Here is a 12843-nt window from a genome sequence, read left to right as displayed (position 1 = left end):
TAAAAGATCCAAAACTAAACCAGTGACAAAAGAATATAATGAAGGACAACACAGAATAATTGATAACCAGAGAAAGCAATAAATAACTAAAGGAACATAACCAAAAGAAAACACTTAAGATAAATACCAACCTAAACCAGTGACTAAAGCATAAAGCGGTAGATGTGATAAACAAAAACTAAAGTGGAACTGAAGTAACTAAAGGAACCATGACTAAGAGAATACAAATGCATTACAATGAGCAATAAAGAAAAACAAACTACAGATCGGACAGGAACAAAGACAAAACTAAATACATGGCAACCAGGCGATACAAAACTAATCATAAACAGAGCATAACAACATGATAAAACACAAAAGATAAACAGAAACCACAGACAGAATAAACAAAACCAGAAGTGGGGCAAAATGATAAAACCATGACCAGGGCCCTGAATGGGTCGAATCCTGACAAAACAGCATTTTCAATTTTAGAAGTGTTTATTTCTCGCTAGCTTTTACATAATATACCATAATTGAAGCTCTTAGCAAGTAGCTACATCAGTAATTGACGTGACCATGCTAACCTCAGCGAAATATCTTGTAAATACATTCAGAGGTATTATTAGGTTCCAAAGACAGTGTTTTCAGTTTTAGAAGTGTTTATTCTCGCTAACCTTTACATATTATATGATAAACATGTATGTAAACACACAAAATGAAGTGGTTTTGAAAAGACCAGAGGGTGATGTCAGCTCTACTTTGATTGCCTGTCACCTGCATCATTCAAAAACAAAACGGATCAAATTGAAACCTAATGTGACTTTTTAACCTCTTGAAATACCTCTTAAAATACATCAAGGTAGCCATCTTTGAACTTGTCCAAGGTCTGTGTCCCAAGAATGTTTCCTGTGAATTTCAAGAGTCTGGCTTTAACAGGACTGGACTTATGCTAAGCACCGAAAAACGGATGGACGAAAAGCCTTCGCAATACCTGATGGCCATATTTGATGACCTCGGGTAAAAAGCAAATTAAAGACCATTAGGACTTTACAGTAGGCCAGGGAGCAGGCAATTCGAGACCCTGCAAGTCTTATGATGAATGTGGGTGTGGAATCCATTAGCATAGTGGGGAAATTAGTGCAGAAAATCCACTATGGTGATAGTGCAGTTTATGTGACAGGAAGGGAAATTTATCCAGTTGAGACTGTGGTCTGGTTCTGCAGAGGTGTCCATAAAAAGCATAAAGGGATATGCCTTGGAAACCTAATACCCATTACAACATTGGATGACAGTGAAATTGAGGAAGGGCTGCTGGCTGTTCCGGCAATATCAAATATTTTTTGTCTGATACCTACAACCCACATGGAATGTCTCAAACCTAAACCTACTTCTAGACATCTTATATATGCTACTCTGGAACCACCCCTAAATCCAAACAGTCCAATTGCCAACCCCACTGAGGTCCTTAGTCTGGGTCTCATTAACATAAGGTCACTGGTTGATTAATGATCTAATTATGGATCACCACTTAGATATGACTGGGTTATATGAAACCTGGTTTAAACCTACTGCTGTCCTCCCATTATCCCTCGTGATGCAAGGCGGGGGTGTTGCTTTTATTTATAAATCTATGTTTAGTTTATTAGCTGTTGGGGGTCATAAATATAGTTTGTTTGAACATCTGATGCCCTGCTCTGCCCACGATGCTATTTATAGCCAAGGTCAGAAGAATAAAAATCAGTTGTATTACTTTGTCATTGGACAGTAGACCCCCTGGCTCATACTCTGAATTCTTACGTAGATGAATTTGGTGAGTTTCTCTCTAACTTGTCAACCAGAGCAGATAACATTCTGATTGTTGGTGACTTCAACATTCATATACATAAGCCTTCTGATCCACTCTGCAAATCATTTATGGAAATTGTGGATGTATTAGGATTCCAACAATACATTGAGGATTCGACACACATTAGTGGAAATACCATGGATTTGGTTCTAACACACAGTATTGCTGTCACAAATATTAACATCATGTCTCTTGCTTCAGTGGTCTTTGGTCGCTCACTAATTAAGTTTACAGTTTTGCTGCTGTGTTTAGTGGAACAACAACCTTATTAATCATTGTGGCGACACATCAACTCCTCAATTATGACTGAATTCCAAGCTAGACTGCCTGATATATTAGCGTCACATCTGGAAAATGCCCAATCAGTAGACAGTCTTGTGGACAGTTTAAACTCAGCATTCAAATGCCCAGGGCCCATCGCATTTTAATTTGTTTATGGTATTTAAAATACAAAATTAAATCAGGCCTCTCAATATAAAACAATTTGGAAAATTATGTTCCTTAAACTCAAACTGAAATCAAATTTTTGCAACTTGATATGAATTAATAAAAAATGTAAAAGCCAAGCTGATGTGTTGCATAAGTAATGGGCCCCTTTGGTATAATACCTGTAAATAATCAGCTCTATTGCCAGTTTTCTTCAGACAAGTCAGGGGATGTATACATGAACATTTCCAAGTCACTGAATATGTCTTGGAATTTATGTACATCAATTATGAAGAAATACAAACAGTATGGCACTCTGTGGTAAATCTGTACGGAGTAGATAGTTCTCAAAACTTGAGTGACTGTGCAAGAAGGAGAAGAGTGAGGAAAACCACCAAGACACACAGACAACCCTGAATAAGTTATAGGCTTCTCTGGCTGTGACTGAAGAAATTATGCATAGTGCAAGTTTTGCATTTTGCATCAGCAGTTATATAGCTTCATGATGAAGTGGTACAGAGGAGGATTTTCTTTCACCAAAACATCAAATCTAGGCTTGCATCTTAGATGTACTTTCTGGCAAATTGTAGCTGAACTTTCAGGTGTTTTTTTTTTTTCTTAAGAAAATCCTTTTGAATTTGAAATGCCATAAACAAATTAAAATCCTTGAAATACCAAGGGGCTAAATACGTATGCAAGCCACTGTATCTATGACACTGATCTGCCAACAACAAGCCAACTGACTGAACAAGTCACCAGCAGGGGATACAGTGCATGAGTGTGCGTTTCTGCCCACATGCAACTTTAATGTTGTTTCATTTGTCTATTAGTTGTTGTTTGGAGATGCACAGATTTAGTTATGTCAGTTGTTAATTAGTTGTCATTTGTCTTAGTTTTCTGGTTAATTCAAATACATTTATTGGAGAGGTTAGCCAAGATCAAAGTACAGTCAATTCAATTTGGAAGCAGATGCACAATTATTTTTTTCAATAAAACTGTTAAAGAAGAAATCAAAACACAAAAGCAAATAATGCATATGAGTTTTTTGAGAGAAGACGTGGGCAGTAGTTAACCATCAGATATTCCAGGAAATATAACATGATTTTTTTTTTTATCTAAATAACACACATGTTCACCAGAAAGCTGAGCAGCCAATTTAAAACATGCGGCACTTACAAGCACAAGCTGAAAGTCAGCACTTTCATCTCTTGTTCTTTATTTGCCAGTATGCTGCTGTATACAATTAAAACAAAATTGTCAGTGGACATGTATTCATGATCTTACTGCAGTTAGAAAAACAACATGAGTGTGAAATATGAAAAAAACATCCCTGGTTCTCAAGACCAGGCATCTAAGTGGCTCTACTCTACTCTTTTCTACTCTTCTATTTTACTCTTCCTTTTTAGATATACCTTAGTATACTAGCATAGTTCCACCTTAGAATTGGAATATAATATATAAGATATACCTTACTGAATTTTCATGTAAAGCTATTGGGGTCCTCAACACTCAGAGAGACACGTGGTATGACATGGCCGAAATGTCAAACCATACACTGCCAATACAAGTGGTACTCCTCATCTTATTCTCTCTTAGTAAATGCTCATTTGTAACCAGAGATCCTCTGAAGACAGCTAGAATTAAAGACATCTAATAACTGCTTCAGGTCTTTGGTGAGCATCCAAGTCTCTAAACCATACAGCAAGACAGGTAGCACCAGGACCCTAAGAACTTGGACCTTCATTTGCCTGCAGACATATTGGCATTGCCAAACACCTCTGTCCAACAAATTCATGACTTCATACCGCCTCTCGATCTCAAAATCTAAGGAACCAGAGACATGTATATCACTGCTGAGATAAGTGAATGTCTATACTAGTTCAACTCTTTCACCACATACAGATACACTTCTGAAGATGGAGACCAGGTGTTTTGAAACACAAGGTTCGGTCAGATCGGCACACAGAAATGATCACACAGACTGCATTTTGCTAGAATAAAAAGGCGTATATTTATTCCCCACAAAAGCAGTTACATCAAACACAAGTGGTTGCAGCGCATTTTTCTCTTACCGTGACGCCTTTAAGGTGGAGAGCCAACACCTTCAGCAGAGTGTGCCTGTCAACCGGCTGGGCGTTCGTACGTTAACCCGCAGCAGACTCTGTTGAAGCATGGTTCTACTCCCTCTTTTCTAGTGTGTCCGCGAAGGGAGGGTGAGTGGCCAACTCAACCTCCCTGGCGCACATAATTTCTTTAATCAACAGGCATCTGAAAGTTATTTCAAAGATATAATAAAAGCAGTTCTTCACTCCCAGTTCAGAATGATCCCAGCATGCTTCACTCCCAGTCGTTAGTGGCTACGAAAACAAAGTCGTGCTATCAGTGTAATAATAACAAGTACATCCAGCTCTTCGCTCCCAGTTCAGACTGACCCCAGAGTGCTAAAACAAAATTAAATTCTCAGGGTTACGTTAAGACAGGTGCAAAACAGCACAATAACATTTATTATACACCAGGAAATCATTAAAATCCTGATTCTTAGTCTTGATCCAGGACAATCTCAAATGTAGACACTTTTATTCCTAACTCAGCATCTCAAGTGCTACAATCAGAGTATCACTGATTCTGCAAAGATCACAGCATCATCTGTGAAGTCAAGGTCAGTAAACCTTTCTTTACCAGCAAAAGCACCCTCGTCAGTGGTTTCCAAAGCCCTACCCAACACCCAGTCCATGCAAGCATTGAACAGTGTAGGAGCCAGGGCACACCCCTGCTGAATTGTAGTTTCTCTACCGCCACTCCATTCAGCACTCCAGTAGGGAAGGTGATGGTCTTCTTGTGGTTAAATGTTGGGCTTGAGACCAGGGGATCCTCAGTTCAAATCCCAGCCTGACCGGAAAATCACTAAGGACATTTGGGCAAGGTCCTTAATCCCCAAGTTGCTCCCTATGTGTTGTGAGCGCCTTGCATGGCAGCACCCTCACATCGGGGTGAATGTGAGGCATTGATGTGAAAAGAGTTTTGAGCATCTGATGCAGATGGAAAAGAGCTATATAAATGCAGTCCATTTACCATTTTGTAACTTGTAGATCCCATTAAATCTCAGGATGTCCAAGAGAGAAGTCCAATCAACCAAGTCAAATGCTTTGCAAAAATCAATATAGGCTGCAAAAAAAAAAAAAAAAAAGCAGTGCTGACTTTCATGCAGGTCTAGAAAGCGGTTAATAGTTGACTTCCTGGGCGTGAACCCATTCTGTTCCAGTCACAGAGCAGCAAGCATCTGGAAAGGAATCGTGTTAAGAATAATCCTTCGGAGCACCTTCCCAGCAAAGAGAATGAATGCTTGAGTCTGAGCCTCATACTATGCTCATGGAAGGGGTAACATCTGACACCGCTGGAAGGAACTGGTCTGCCACAGCGATTTCCACTCCCTCCATTGTTTCTGCTGTTAGACTGAGCACACCAAAAGTAGGTGTATCCAAGGATGCTCTGTGATATGATGTACTGGTGCTACAGCTTTAAGTCCCATGTGGTTAGTGCTGCTACTTTGAATTACACAGACCTTTTTTTTTTTTAAGAGGTCTACGGCACACTTTGAAATTAATACTATATTTGCATCTTCTGGTTATGTCAAGTGGATCTACAAAACTTGGTTGTTCAAATTGGAAAAAGCAAACTGTAACACTGTTACAATTTATTGTATATAATGCTTTCCATTTAAACAACAACATTTGTAATTGGATTGGTTGGCATTACTAGATGAACATAGACAATTCTTTAGAATATAATATTTCATCTTAAACTAATGTTTCAGTACAAATCATTAAATTGAGAACCTGAATTTCTTTGGCATAGCATGTTCTTTCCTCCAGTCTGCCAGCAATCAGTTCAACCTAATTTCCATGAAAAAAATAATTAAACAAAACAAAAAGTAAAAATATGTATGAAACATTCAGGTGAACACAAGTAAACTCACATGTAAGGTATTGCAAGTACAAAATATTTAGTTTGTAATAAAAGAACAAAAATAAAATAGTGTTAGCCAGTTAAAATGATTTCAAATCAAATTCGAATTTCTGTTCTGGACATTAAAAAGACTGTTTTCATTTTTGTTCCTGGTTTCATTACCTTGAACAACTGTAACAGTGCCCATCAGCAATCCATTCAAACAATTTCATAACATTTCATAAACATTTCTAATCTTTCATTCTACTAAACTTACTTAGTCAACTATGGCTAGTCATCCAGCATTATCCACCTAATCACTGTTTCACATGACGCCATCTTACGTTAATTGACAGTTTTCACGGGCATAATGACCTCGCGTGTGGCGTTACCAAGAGACGGCTCCAATGTGAAGACAGTTTTGTTTACTTCCAGGTTGGTTGTTGTCATGAACTATCCAGCCTTTATTTCGTTAACTGGCTTTATTAACATTTACGAACCCATAGGAACTGCAGAATGACATGCTGAGCACTTAGCCTAGCAGTTTCATTCTTCAGTTTCTTCTTCTACACTTCCATCAAGCCTTTTTGTGCACACAACACTGCTCAGCGTAACAGTGACGCTCGGTGACTAATGTGAGAACTGTCACGAACACTTCATGACAGCCATCGTATGCTGCAACTATGGCCAAAAGCAGAGGAAGCTCTCCTTTTGGAGGAATACAAGGGACATAGGGGTGCTCTTGAGTGTTCCATCAAGTGTTGAGACATGATATCTGAAATTTTTTGAGGTAAGACACCAAAGTTTTGTTGACTAAAATAAGATTAGCCCCCTCTGTACCTATGTACTTTAGTCAGCTAACACAAAACTTTAACAGACTAACCACTTTGTGCAAAGACTAACTTTTGCTTTGTGCTTTAGTTGTATGGTTGTACTTTTAAAGCCATAACTCGATATTTCCAGTATCTCCATGCAAAATCTTTATTATTTATTTATTTTGTCTGTGAGAAACCATTAGGCTTATCATCAGTGACCGGATGACTTTCAGTGTTTATTTTACACTGCACTTCACAGTGTGTTTGTGGCCAAAGCTGATCCGGCTAAGAACAAACACAGCCTCCATTACACTGAATTACCAAGATGGTTGAGAGGACAAGAACAAAAGAAGCCAATGTGATAATAATGTTTGGGCTAATGGATTAAGTTGTTTTAGTGCACATCAGCCATTGCTGAGATTCGAATCCGATACTCTGGATGTTTTATAGACGAGAGACAGAAACTGCAATCTTCAGTTCCTATGCCCTCAGTAAGACAGTGAGTCAAGCTATGTTAGGGAGCAATTTTTTAATATGAGGTGAGAAATTAATACTCTCACACTCTCTTTTTCATACATTTCTTTTTTCATTTTCTCATTCTGCAGCTTTCGTTCTCAGTCTGACTTTTACATTTTTAGGAATAATTTTGACAATGGGGGGTAATATCAGCCACTTAGCACTTACTTTCACAACCAGAGAAGAAAAGATCTGTGAAAAAAGTACTATATTAGAGCAGAAATAATTTTTTTACACAACGTAATTGCATTTGCACAATTGTCTTAGTTTTTACAAGGGTTTTTTGGCAGTTTTTCCCCAACTTTGAGTATTATGTTGATGGAGTAGCAGAACATTTAGAATATTTGAAACAGCAAATCACTATCTCACCTCCTAAACACAGTTTATGCCATGTATATACTTGAATTTACAGCAAATCTAAGATTTTATTCAGCTTATGTACTTAATGAAACATTGCACAAATTGTGAAAAAATATAATATTTTAATCAGCTTATGTACTTAACGAAATGTTACACAAATTGTGGGAAAATATATTTTATTCAGCTTATGTTCTTAATGAAACATTGCACAAATTGTGGAAAAATATAATATTTTAATCAGCTTATGTACTTAATGAAACATTGCACAAATTGTGAAAAAATATAATATTTTAATCACCTTATGTACTTAACGAAATGTTACACAAATTGTGGGAAAATATATTTTATTCAGCTTATGTTCTTAATGAAACATTGCACAAATTGTGGAAAAATATAATATTTTATTCAGCTTATGTACTTAACAAAACGTTGCACAAATTGTGAGAAAATATATTTTATTCAGCTTATGTACTTAATGAAACATTGTAAAGACAGTGGGAAATGTATTGATGTTATCAAAAAATGGATTTTAGCTAATGTCTCCAAAGTGTTGTCGAGTTAAACTCAGTCAAGGAACACTGACATCATGCTTTTCACAGTAAAAGTATTTGCTGGGATGCTGGCATTAAATGTTTTATTGTGAAACGGTGCAAGCAACATGAATTATCTGATGTAGTTGAACATTGCTACCAGTAACATCAGTGAGCCATGCCATCTTGGAAGTACGATTAACAATGTTAATCAAAATAAAGGTTTCAAAATAAAGGTTTTGAAAATTAATCCCAAAAGTTTTCATAATAAAGGATGCACATCATCATGCCATGCGCAAGCCATATCCAACAGCTGAGGTCAATCGGACAAAGAGTTAGAGAGATATGTGAGCCACATAGACACACAGAGATGCTTCTTGCTTTATAGATAGATGTCACATTTTGATGTGTAAGAGATGATGCGATTGGTATTGGGTTACATAAATATTCAGTGGTGGGCACAGATAACCAAAAAAATTAACTTCGATAACAAATAATCAGATAACTGAAAAGTTATCTTTGATAAAGATAAAATGATAAACCACCCAAAAAATGTATCAGAAGTTACAGGTAACAAATTACAGTATTGTCTCTGGTACACTTGGAACTCCTAACGAAGTGATTTTGATTTTAACACCATGATCACTTCTGAAAGCATCAAAAGTGATAACAGACCCAAACAATGAGCCAGCACTTCTATCTTTGAACATCTTGCCCACTGCTGGAATTTTTTATTTACTACATGGCTTCCAGCACAGAAGCAATTGAGAGGAACCATAAAGCTCAACTCTACTCAATTACAATGCTGCTGTCAAGCCCAGGTCTTGGAAAATAAAGCAATGCTGAGTTATGGTTTGGTGTATAAATAAAATTAATACTGATAGAATAACTCCATTAATGTCAATTCTGTAATTTGTGCAAAGTTAAAATATAACATATATCTTTTAATGTTGAATAATGCACTAATTCTGAAGTTTTGCAACAAACACAGACAGATCGCAAAGGATTCTGGGTAAAATGTGTCTCCGCTAAACACTGATTGGTTGGTTGGTTGATTATGTAAACCAACATGTTATTGTGATGTGTGTCGTGTGTTGGTGTTTACAGATAAATGTGCTTTTGTAAAATATTCCATTTTTTATTTGTAAAAACAGGCATTTTCAAAAAAAAAAAAAAAAGCCAAGTTGTAATTAGATAACCGTCTGATATAACTGGTGTCAAAATAGACCGCTGCCATGATCTACTGGTGTTAGTGCGAGTTTTGGCCCTTTATCAGTTGATTTTTCATTGGTGAGAGAATTTTTTGGATCGCACCAAGTTTCAGGTTAATCGCACGTCCTGCACCATTTAGTATACATGGAGTAATGAGCTGCGTTTTACATCTCACAACCACCTCTCACACTGTGCCTGTGCAAACACCGCAGACCTGTCTTGTAAATTTTGTTTTGTTTTTTTTTGTTTTTTTACTTTGATGTCTCCCATCGAGAGTTTTTGTAAATTAAGTTTGGAAAAAAAGCTTCTGTTTACGTTTTGCTTCTGGGAACACAAGTCCGACGTGTGGTTTTTGAACGTACAGTGTGTGTGAGAACATAAATCGTGCACTCTGAACTTTTACACCGTGCGGTTCTGTGGTACAGCTGAGCTGGAACTGAATACAGAAAATATCAGCCCAGCTTCAGTTCGAATACTGCCATGAACACTACTGGCCAGTAGATGGCAGTAGAGACTTGCCAAAACAAAATTCCAGATAATCTATGTCTGCTGCTACTCTGCTAGGTTTAAGATGCATGGAATTTTATAAACGCAAATACAATAGTGTCTATGAATCTAGAGAATATATTCACAAGAGTTTTAGGCACTAGAGTTTAATGCTCTTATCCATGGAGCCTGACCAGAGTGTCTCAAATGCATTTTTCATGTCGTGAACGTACTGAGATTACCCTATCCTACCCATGATGCACATGGACACACAGCATGTCCACACTAAAACCTTAAAAATTAGCACATTACTTTAAAACTAAAACATATATCTGATATCTTCACTTTGTAAAACTTCAGATGTAATATTAATTTAAATACCTTGTTTAGTTTGGTTAAAACTTGAACCATAAGTTAAAAATGTATGCCTCTGGATGACTTGGGTGATACTGCCGTCATATCAGTATGGGGTTAAAAGAAATTAGGTTTTTTTTGTGACCAGTTCTCCTTTGCCTGCAGAGGATAGAGCGGTTTTGTCTAGAAGCTGCTCTCCTCTTTTTGCAGAGGGTAGAACTACACATCAGCTATGAAATATTTAACAGATAGGTGCTCGACTGATTTTAAATTTTATAAGAGTTTATAGCTGTTCAGCTTTGTTTACCCCGTTATCAGACTAAAAATTATCGGAAGCTAATTAGTCCCATAATGGTTTTCAAAGTTATCTGAAAAGATAATCCGATAATGAAAACATTATCTTTGATAATTATCGGTTATCGGATTACTGAAACTGTGCCCACCACTGCAAATATTGATTCACTGATTTTAAAAACAGTTATTACCAATCAAAGTAGATCAACTGGCAACTACATATGCCCAATGGCTTGTCCATCAATGAAGAACAAATACAAAAAAATGCATAATAGAAGGGCCTTTATTGTAATTGTACATACATACAAACAACAAAATTTGTCCTTTGCATTCAACCCATCATAAGTGCAATTAGACACAATGCAACCATTAAGAGCAAATAGGCAGCCACAGTCTGGTGCCCGGGGACTAACTTGAGATGTGTAGATACTGCTTTGGTCGAGAGCAAAAAACAGAGCAGACCTTAAATAAGCCTGTTTTGATTGTGGGATGAAACCCACACAGACATGAGGAGAACATGCAAATTCCACACAGAAAGGACCAGGTAGGAAGTGATCCCAGGACCTTCTTGCTATGAGGCAGCAGTGATATGACTACACACACACACACACACACACACACACACACAAGAATTTGCTCCACCCCCCTGACCCCCGTGACCCTTAATTGGTGTATGTGGGTATAGAAGATGGATGGATTAAACACAGTCATCCACATTTTTATGCTAGGACTGACCGACAGCATCTCCCATGAGTCTTAGCCATGTGTGAGGGGCAGCTGTTCAGGATGCGGGAAAAACTGTTTTCTCTTTGTTAAAATAGACACTTTTCAGATTTTTTTTCTTAACTAATTCAATAACTAATAACGGCTACAAAATAATTAATTTCAGTCCTGTTTGGGGTCATGATGTTATTTTTCCCCCTTTCTTTTAACCACTTTCCACCCCGGTCTTGATTTAATAGTTGTTTTATTTTTGTCACATGTTTATTCTCTGTCATGTTTTACTTTGCCACGTTGTGTCTTTATTACTCTGTACATTTTAGCCATTTTTTAGTCCCATTCTTGTTTTGTCGAGCCAGTCTGTGTTTTCATTGTGTAATTATTTGTTTTGTTGTTGTTTTTTTATTTTTCGTTCTTATCACATGTGGAATTATCTGTTATACCGAAGTATCGGGTTTTGTTTTGTGTTAATCAGTTAGTCTCTGTTTTGCTTATAGTTTGTTTAGCCACTTTGTTTTCTTTAGTTGCATACCTCAGCCATGGTTAGTTCCCTCCTAGTTTTGTGTGGTATTTATTTTCTGATGGTTCACTTTTCAGTTCGTATGTTTATGCTTAGTTTTCTTATTAGTATTTTATTCTGCCCTCGGTTTTTGGTTTATCTTTGTTCTCAGTTTTCTTCATCCCATTTGACTGTGTCGTCTCTCCTGCACCTGTCCTTGTGTTTTTGTCTCTCACTTTGATTCTTTCTAATTAGTGTTTCCATCCACTCGCTCTTTCACTGCATGTTGAGTCCACCCACTTCTTGTGCCATGCATCCTCGCAGCTTGACAACCATAAACTTAAAGCCATGTGGCAGGGGTGGGCAATTATTTTTTGCAAAGGGCCAAATAAGAAACTGAAAATATTGTAGAGGGCCGGGCCAAAAGGCTAAACTTAAGTCTGCACAATAATGTTTTTATTCTTAAATAATAAGTAGTAAATAGCATTGTTTTGACAAACTGTTTGATGTTCTGATTACAGATTTTTAGTATAGCAGTGCTGTTGGTAACTATCACAGCGCGCAACACTTCCGCTCGGGGTCCTATCTGACCCTGTGTCCTGAAGTCCAAAGAGAAAAATGGAAATCTTTTAATACTGTTTCTGTTGAATTTATCTAAAATGTTTGTGTTTCATTGATACACAGCATGTTATGAATGTACAATAAACTTATTTGAAACAAAAAAAAAAGAGTGTATAGAAAGACAATTTAAAATGTGGGACATTCCAGACATTTTTACACATTTCCCTGCATAATTCTCAATTTGAAAAGTTTGAATTGCGAAGTCACAATATCACCAGGCTGGGAGCATTCAGTCAC

General features: G+C 37.1%; 1 protein-coding gene and 1 long non-coding RNA gene across 3 annotated transcripts in view; one reads left to right on the top strand and one right to left on the bottom strand.

Moving 5' to 3' along the window:
• Positions 1-12843, bottom strand: part of zgc:172282 (leucine-rich repeat and fibronectin type III domain-containing protein 1-like protein) — an 844427-nt gene that overhangs the window by 479539 nt on the left and 352045 nt on the right. The gene's annotated exons all lie outside the window — the stretch shown is intronic.
• Positions 3447-4015, top strand: LOC117509640. The gene is made up of 3 exons (XR_004560459.1): positions 3447-3479; positions 3770-3775; positions 3889-4015. It is a non-coding gene; the product is annotated as an uncharacterized LOC117509640 (long non-coding RNA).

The sequence above is a fragment of the Thalassophryne amazonica genome, chromosome 4, assembly GCF_902500255.1.
Source record: "Thalassophryne amazonica chromosome 4, fThaAma1.1, whole genome shotgun sequence".
Taxonomy (NCBI): Eukaryota; Metazoa; Chordata; class Actinopteri; order Batrachoidiformes; family Batrachoididae; genus Thalassophryne; species Thalassophryne amazonica.
Note: the sequence above shows the minus strand (reverse complement) of the source record. Positions and strands in the feature narration are given on the sequence as shown.